Here is a 7,985-nt window from a genome sequence, read left to right as displayed (position 1 = left end):
GTGTGGCGACCTCGCCCTCATCACTCCCGGGGCTTCTCTGCCCGTCCACCCCGCCCCCTTTTGGATGGGCAGGTTCTCACCGGAGCATAGAGCAGGGGTCCCCCGCTCATCTGGCCAGGACAGCATCCTCCAAATCGCTCTCGTTCCACAACGTGATCCAAAAACAGTTTAGCTTTTTTTGTAGTTGCATCTCCTCGCTGACTCAGGTTAAACCTGCTTTCAATGAAAATCGCCCACCCTGCCCACTAGCTGTGGGCTCCTCGTCGCGTTTGTAACACGCCGTGTCCTCCCAGGTGCTCCTGGGATGGGTGTCCTATTAATTGTCCAGCAACCTAAATGTGACCTTCTTAGTCACTGCGCTCTCCTTTCTGGCCACCGGAAATTGCAGGCTGACTCTCCAAGGGAAGTCTGGATTAGCCAGCAGGATGGGACCTGTCCAACAGATCCCATAGTGCATACCCAGCATTTATGGAGAAGGACATGGGTGCTGGGACGGCAGGGACCTTGCTGGGGTCACACAGCTGACCTTGACAGCGAAGGAGCTTCCCAGGCCCCCACAAGCCTGGCAGTACCCCTGCCCCCAACCAAGCTGCCTCAGGGCAGGACCCTGTCTTAATGCTTCTCAATCTCTAACACCTTAATGCTCGCTTCTCTGGGCAGGTCATCACTCGAATGTCACCAGACCTGCAGGCAGGGAGGACAGGAGGCCATGTCCCAAGGTGAAACTTCTGCTCTGCAGAAGACCAGAATGGTCTTGGATGCTCAAATGTCTCCTGACCAGAAAGTCTGAATTCCTGCCTTAGATAAACAAGGATGTTCTCTGCCTGGGGGTGGGGGAAGCCCACGCCCCTCCTGAATATTCTAAGATCACCCGACCAACTGCCCTGAAATCCTGGTGTGTGTTCGGCCTGGGGTCGGGGGAAGGGAAGGGTTTGAGCACTCACCCATGGGAAACTCCACAGGCGGGGCTTGGGGACACCTGGCTGTTAAGTAGAGGGGTGCAGTGGGAAAGGGGGGGTGTGCTCTCAAGTCCAGGCCCCATTCTTTCTGTTTTGCACAAGAAAGCAGAGACAGAAGAGGTGGTTCTTCCTGTGGTTCTTTCCTGAGTCTCTAAGCCCTTTGAGAACATGATAGCGGTTCTGGACCCGAAATCAAGAAGAACGTATAGACACATACACACGCAGCCTCTGCACACAGTTTACATCCCCCCAAACCTCCACAGAACCCACGGGACCCCGGGTTCTAAGTGAGTGGGGGGCCACAAAGAATTCCTAGTTTGGCTCCCCTGTCTGGCAGCCCCCTACCAGCTTACACCTCATTCGAAGGACGCACGTGGTTCACTCCACTCTAAGACCCCTACCCTAGAATAAGGTCTGTGTTGGGAGGAAAAAGGGGTTTGCCTGGCAGTCCTGGTGTATTCCTAATACACCCCTTTTTCCTATGAAAAGTGTCCTGGTTCAGATGCTCTATCTTCTATGGTCACCCCAGAGGGAGGTAACCATTCTGTTACTCCAGTCCCTGGGAGAGCTGTGGGATGCGGGAGGGCTTGTCTTTCCCACAGCTGCCATACAACATCATCTTATCAGAGAGGCCACTAAGCCACCAACCAGACTTTACCCCCAGTGGACGGCAAGAGGTTTGTCCTCGCAGGGTTTAAGACCTCCCATTTCTAAAAAGGGAACCCTCCTACACCGTTGGTGGGAATGTAAGTTGGTATAGCCACTATGGAAACAGTATGAAGGTTCCTCATTACCATATGATCCAGCAATCCCACTCCTGAGCATATATGCAGACAAAACCCTAATCCAAAAAGATACATGTGCCTCTATGTTCATAGCAGTGCAATTCACCATAGCCAAGACATGGAAACAACCTAAATGTCCACCAACAGAAGAATGGATAAAGAAGATGTGGTACATATACACAATGGAATACTACTCAGCCATAAAAAAGAACAAAATAATGCCATTTGCAGCAACATGGATGCAACTAGAGATTATCATACTAAGTGAAGTAAGTCAGAAAGAGAAAGACAAATACCATATGGTATCACTTATATGTGGAATCTAAAATATGACATAAATGAACCTACCTATGAAACAGAAACAGACTTACAGTCATAGAGAACAGACTTGTGTTTGCCAAGGGGGAGGCAGTTGGGGGAGGGATGGAGTGGGAAGCTGGGGTCAGCAGATGTAAGTTATTGTATATGGAATGGATAAACGACAAGGTCCTACTGTATAGCACAGAGAACTATATTCAGTATCCTATGATGAACCAGAATGGAAAAGAATATTAAAAAAAAGAATGTATATATGTATAACTGAATCACTTTTCTGTACAGCAGAAATTAACACAACATTGTAAATCAACTATACTTCAATTAAAAAAATAAATAATAATTTAAAAAAAGACTTCCCATCTCTAAATTTACTGTCCTGGGACCTGTCACTCTCTGACAGCCCTTCCTATTCTTCCCACGACTCTTTCTTTCTGTGGCCATACATCTTCCTTTCCCTTGCTTTGGTTTCCTGGAGTTCCCCTCACCATTTTTTGCTACCCTCTCTCGACTTATTCAGCAAATGTTTACAGTACTTGAAAGTTAGTTACACAAGCCACTTTCAGCATTTTCCCCACAAGTGTTGCCTCTGAATAGAATTAACAACCCTCAATTATAAAATGATACATGAATGCATCCAAATTGCAGTGGTTAAACTGTAATTTTCATTGACAGAGATGTGGTCGCCAGGATGCACAGATTATTTCAAATTTCCTCAAATCTGAATGGGAGTGGAATTCCATACTCTGGCATCTTTAGCCTGATGAGAGTGACTGAAAACTGTTCTCTTTCTCCTCTAGAGCACTCAAAACCAGGGACAACTGAGAGAAGTTATTGTTCCCCAGTCATTCTGCTGAGAAACAATTGGACTTGTTTCCATGGAGACCAGGGACTCTGAGGATTTGGGAAAGCCCCAGAAGAAATCAGTGAGTGGTTTGTGGGAGATTGACGAGCTGGCCAGTGTGAGACCTGAGGTCCTCTCAGAAGAGAGGACGCCCCATGCCGACCAGGAGATGCAAGACAAAGCACCCCATTACTACACCCTTATCCAGAGAAACTCCATCTTCAATCGCACTGTGAGACACAGAAGCAAAGGCAAAGCCAGAGGCACTCCCGAACAGAACTGCGGACACCTGGCAGGTCAGTACCAGGGACGATTGTCACAGCTGCTCCTTGACATCCAGTTGGAGTCACTGGGGCTGAAAGCCCCACTTAAATGAAAGGAGAATAAAAGGCACTGAAAATGAACAAGGACAGGGTCAATAAGGTGGAACACTTTGAAGCCCTTATCCAAAGAATTCAAATTCCCCCAATAAGATGATGTGGATACTTCAGGAGAAAGTGCTGACCCAAGTGATACAGTAAGACTGGCTTCTCTTAAAAGAGCCGTCTTGTTCCAGGACTCAGCAAACCCCCCAGATTCCATGCATTCTAGAAGGGAGGCTTTCCGTTGTCTATGTGTAAGGATATCTGGGAACACGAGTTTCTCTCCTAACATGAGGTTCTATCCTGTTCTCTCACCATCACCATGATAGCTAGAGTTTCTGTTGTCCTGAAAATATGAGAGATGAATACCGTGGGAATAGCCTTGCAGCGGGATCCCTTAATCTTTTTTTTTTAATTTAATTAATTAATTTATTTATTTATGGCTGTGTTGGGTCTTCGTTTCTGTGCGAGGGCTTTCTCTAGTTGCGGCGAGCGGGGGCCACTCTTCATCACGGTGCGCGGGCCTCTCACTATCGCGGCCTCTCTTGTTGCGGAGCACAGGCTCCAGACGCGCAGGCTCAGTAGTTGTGGCTCACGGGCCTAATTGCTCCGCGGCATGTGGGATCTTCCCAGACCAGGGCTCGAACCCGTGTTCCCTGCACTGGCAGGCAGATTCTCAACCACTGCACCACCAGGGAAGCCCCCTTAATCTTTTAAACCAGTTCCTAGCACATTTTATCTGCTCAAAGCATATCTGTTGAGCAGAATAGGACCAGAAACGTTTACAAACGGGGGTTGTCAGAGCTGAACCTCCTTCCCCTGTGACTTGCCCACGTGGCTGAGCGGGCAGCATGCTGGGGTTGTGGACCGTGTGACAGTTTCTTAGCCCCTGGGGTATGGCAGCTGTCACTGGACAGATAGCACGCTGCCCTGTGTGTGTGGGGGAGACATGAACTGGTTCAAAAACTTTCATTAAACTCTATCCAGTAGCCTTTTGCCACATGTTAAACCACCCTTAAAACCTAGAGACGGGACAACAATATTTATTATTTCTCTTGATTCTGGGGGTTGACTGGGTGGCTCCTCTGTCTGGGCCACTTTGTCTGACCTCTGCAGTGAGCTGGTGGCTCATCTGGGGTTGGAAGGTCAAGGACAGCCTCTCTGGCCACTAGCGAGCTGGTTGGTCCACAAGGGCCTCACCTGGACTGTTTGTCTCTGCTCCACATGTGGCTCGTTCTCCAGGAGGCTAGCTCGGGCTTGTCCACAGGGCAGCAGGGTTCCCAGAGGGCAGGAGCAGAAGCCTCCAGGTCTTGAGACCCGGGGTCAGAGCCGCACAGTCACTTCTACCGCATTCTATCTGTCCACGCAGCTCACAGGTCCAGCCCAGATAAAAGCAGATGGAGAAATCAACTCCACTGCTTGATGCGAGGAGCAGCGAAGAAAGCATGGCTGTCTGCCACCTACCACAAACATAGAATTTAGTGTTGAGTACCGTGCGAAGCAAGAGAAATACAGCAATGGGAATACTATAGTCATGGGAGCGGGGTGGTTGGTACATTATATTACTCTCTCAACTTCTGTGTATGTTTGAAAATTTCCATAAGAGTTAAAAGCACACACACATGAATAAGTGGGAGTCTCTACCCTTGAGAAACCCAAAATATTGTAATGATGTCATTTTACTGCAAGCAATGTGGCAAAGTTTTTAAGAGAGGTAAAGGCAAAAAAAGTAGACCCTCTGGAAGGGTTAGGAATGATTCCCCCAAAGAAGATGATATTTTAGGTGAGCCCTGAAGGATGCATTAGGACGTGGCCGGAAAGAACAGCAGCTAACTTGGCTGAGCACTTGTGGGTACTTATTCGCTAAGATAGGCAGGCATTTCAAGGCAGTTCTTACCATACCCATTTTACAGATTAAAAAAAAATAACCAAGGCCCAGAGAAACTGAGTCGCTTACCCCAAATCACACAGCTAGTGAGTGGTATGGCTTGATTTAGAGTTCAGATTCTCCTAGTCCCAGAACCTGTGCAGATGGAGAAGGGGGTTAGAGCAGCTCTGTCCAGCAGAAATGTAATGCAAGCCACATACGTCGTTTAAAATTTTTTTACATTAAAAAGTAAACAGAAATGAGTAAAATTAATTTTAACAATGTATTCTATTTAACCCAATACATCCAAAATATTATAATTTTATCCTATAGTCAATAATCGATATAAAAATTAGTAATAAGATATTTCACAGTCTTTTTGTGGTACTGTTTTTGAAATCTGTTGAGTATTTTGTATTTATAGTCTCTCTCAATTTGCATACTAAATTTTCATTGGAAATTCTTGATCTGGATTTAGATTTCATAAAATGTGCAGTCAAAGAAGTAGTTTACAGCCAGAGAAGTTATTAAATGTACAGCCAGAAAAGTTAATCAAAGTAGAAACAATCCCCAGATTACTCCTAATGTCCTCAAAAGTTTTCCAATAATGAAACTATCAGTTTTTACATTTAAATTTAAATTAACTTAAGTTTTTAAAAAATGAAGAATTTACGTTAGTCACATGAGCCACATTTCAAGTGTGTAATAGCCCCACGTGGCTAGCGGCTACCCCATCGGACCTTGCAGGGTTAGAGCGTTGAAAGCAGAGAGAAAAGCAGAATCAGCTGCCCAAAGTCGGGGTGGGGGACTTTCGGAGCAGGAGAAAAGGTGGGTGTGGGGCTGTGTTTGAGATGAGGCTGGAGAGGGAAACGGGGTTGATGGGGAGAGAGCCTCAAGTTTGTCGCCTCCAAGACAAGTGGAGGCTGCCGACGCCAGTGTAGACACCGGGGCCACGGCATGCCCTGCCACAGCCAAAGATGCCATTTACGTTCAGACCATAAATACTCTCATCAGACTCACAGTTTTATTTGTAAAGTGACTTCCTCATTTCAGCTCCCTGGAGTTAACTCTCAAGACAGCCCAGCATCCCCTGATCCAGGGTCCAAGGAGAAAACACTGTTCTGCTGAGGAGCAGACGGTCCACCCCCTAACAAGGAAAGAAGGCTGACGCTCTGGGTTCACGGTTTGTGATCTGGGTCTGGAAAGTGAGGACAGTCTCCATCTCATCTGCTAAGGGGTGTCCTTTCAAAGTCATACGAGAACATTAATTAACAACCCCACCTATGGTTGATCTGACACTCTAGGGCAGGTGACTTATTACTTAATATCTATTAGGACTCAGAAATTGTAAAGTTAGATGTTAAAAAACTGATAAGTTGCAAATGACTTTTGTCCAGTAGAAATGATAACACCAGTGGTTACGGTTCTATTGTCCTCTAAGACATTAACCAGGTTTGTATCCAAGTTTTCAAGCTCATTTCTGATTTTCTTTTTTCCACTATACATGCACATATGGATGGATGTGTGTGTGGATGTATGTGTGGCTATGAAGTTTCTCGTACCATAATTATGATTTTCATAGTGATGGCGTTGCAGGTCACTGAATACAGCACAAAAAGTGGCAAATTCCCCTTTGGGGGCGTGAGAGGAAGGACACCCCTCTTCACTCCACTTCCTTCCCCTCTCAGGGTGACAGTGCTACCGTCCTAGTCTCATAGAGAGAACTGCCTGGAAAGGGGAGACGCACATTCCTAACTCCCTACATGTCTCACATGTCACAGATACACTGGAAAATGGGAACTCTGTAAATGAGCCCCTGAACTTGAATTTCCCCCAGAGCAGAACTCGACCCTGGAGAATACCAACAGGGACAGACCTAGGAGCCAAGAGAGCAAGGTGAGAGACAGCAAATCATGCGGGGTTGGTTCATGAAACAATGTAACAAGGGTCGTTCTGCAGAGTCTTGACCGGGCTACAAGGGTGTCTTGTGTTTAAAAAATAATAATAACTTTTAGTTGTTCATGTTTTTAAAAACTCCATTTTTTTTTAGATTCCATATATATGCGTTAGCATAAGGTATTTGTTTTTCTCTTTCTGACTTACTTCACTCTGTATGACAGACTCTAGGTCCATCCACCTCACTACAAATAACTCTATTTCATTTCTTTTTATGGCTTTTAATATTCCATTGTATATATAACCTAGAGAGGTGGGATAGGGAGGGTGGGAAGGAGGCTCAAGAGGGAGGGGATATGGGGATATATGTATACATATGGCTGATTCACTTTGTTGTACAACAGAAACTAACACGGTATTGTGAAGCAATTATACTCCAGTAAAGATCTATTAAAAATAAATAAATAAATAAATCACCCTCAGAGCTCTGAGTAGTGCCTCAGTTTAAAAAAAAAAAAAAAAAAAAAACTCCACAATTTCCTTTTAAAAAGATAAATAGCTCCACTGTTACTCTCCTGTCACAAAACTAGGAAACTTTAGATACTAAACACATGAAGAAGTAGAAAAGAAAAATCACTGCATCACCACCACCCAGAGGTTTTTATGTGTTGTAATTGTTTTGTCTTTTTATCTGTATGTTTCATGCATATTTTCTCTTCATAAAATGAGATCTTATATACATGCCATCTTGAAACCTACTTAACAATACAGGCAAACTTCAGAGATATTGAGGGTTTGGTTCCAGATCATCACAATAAAGTGAATCTTGCAGCAGAGCAAGTAGCATGAATTTTTTGGTTTCCCAGTGCATATAAATGTTATGTTTACACTACACTGTGGTCTATTAAGTGTGCAATAGCATTATGTCTAAAAAATATACATACCTTAATTTAAAAA

The 7,985-nt window shown here is 45.1% G+C and overlaps 1 protein-coding gene across 1 annotated transcript in view; it reads left to right on the top strand.

Moving 5' to 3' along the window:
- The first annotated feature begins 3,048 nt into the window (after window positions 1-3,048).
- Window positions 3,049-7,985, top strand: part of NGEF (neuronal guanine nucleotide exchange factor) — an 81,677-nt gene continuing 76,740 nt past the window's right edge. Inside the window, exon 1 of the mRNA XM_059927496.1 lies at window positions 3,049-3,199. The gene's annotated coding sequence lies outside the window, so the exon portion shown is untranslated. The remainder of the gene's footprint in view (window positions 3,200-7,985) is intronic.

Source organism: Balaenoptera ricei, chromosome 7 (assembly GCF_028023285.1).
Source record: "Balaenoptera ricei isolate mBalRic1 chromosome 7, mBalRic1.hap2, whole genome shotgun sequence".
Taxonomy (NCBI): domain Eukaryota; kingdom Metazoa; phylum Chordata; class Mammalia; order Artiodactyla; family Balaenopteridae; genus Balaenoptera; species Balaenoptera ricei.
Note: the sequence above shows the minus strand (reverse complement) of the source record. Positions and strands in the feature narration are given on the sequence as shown.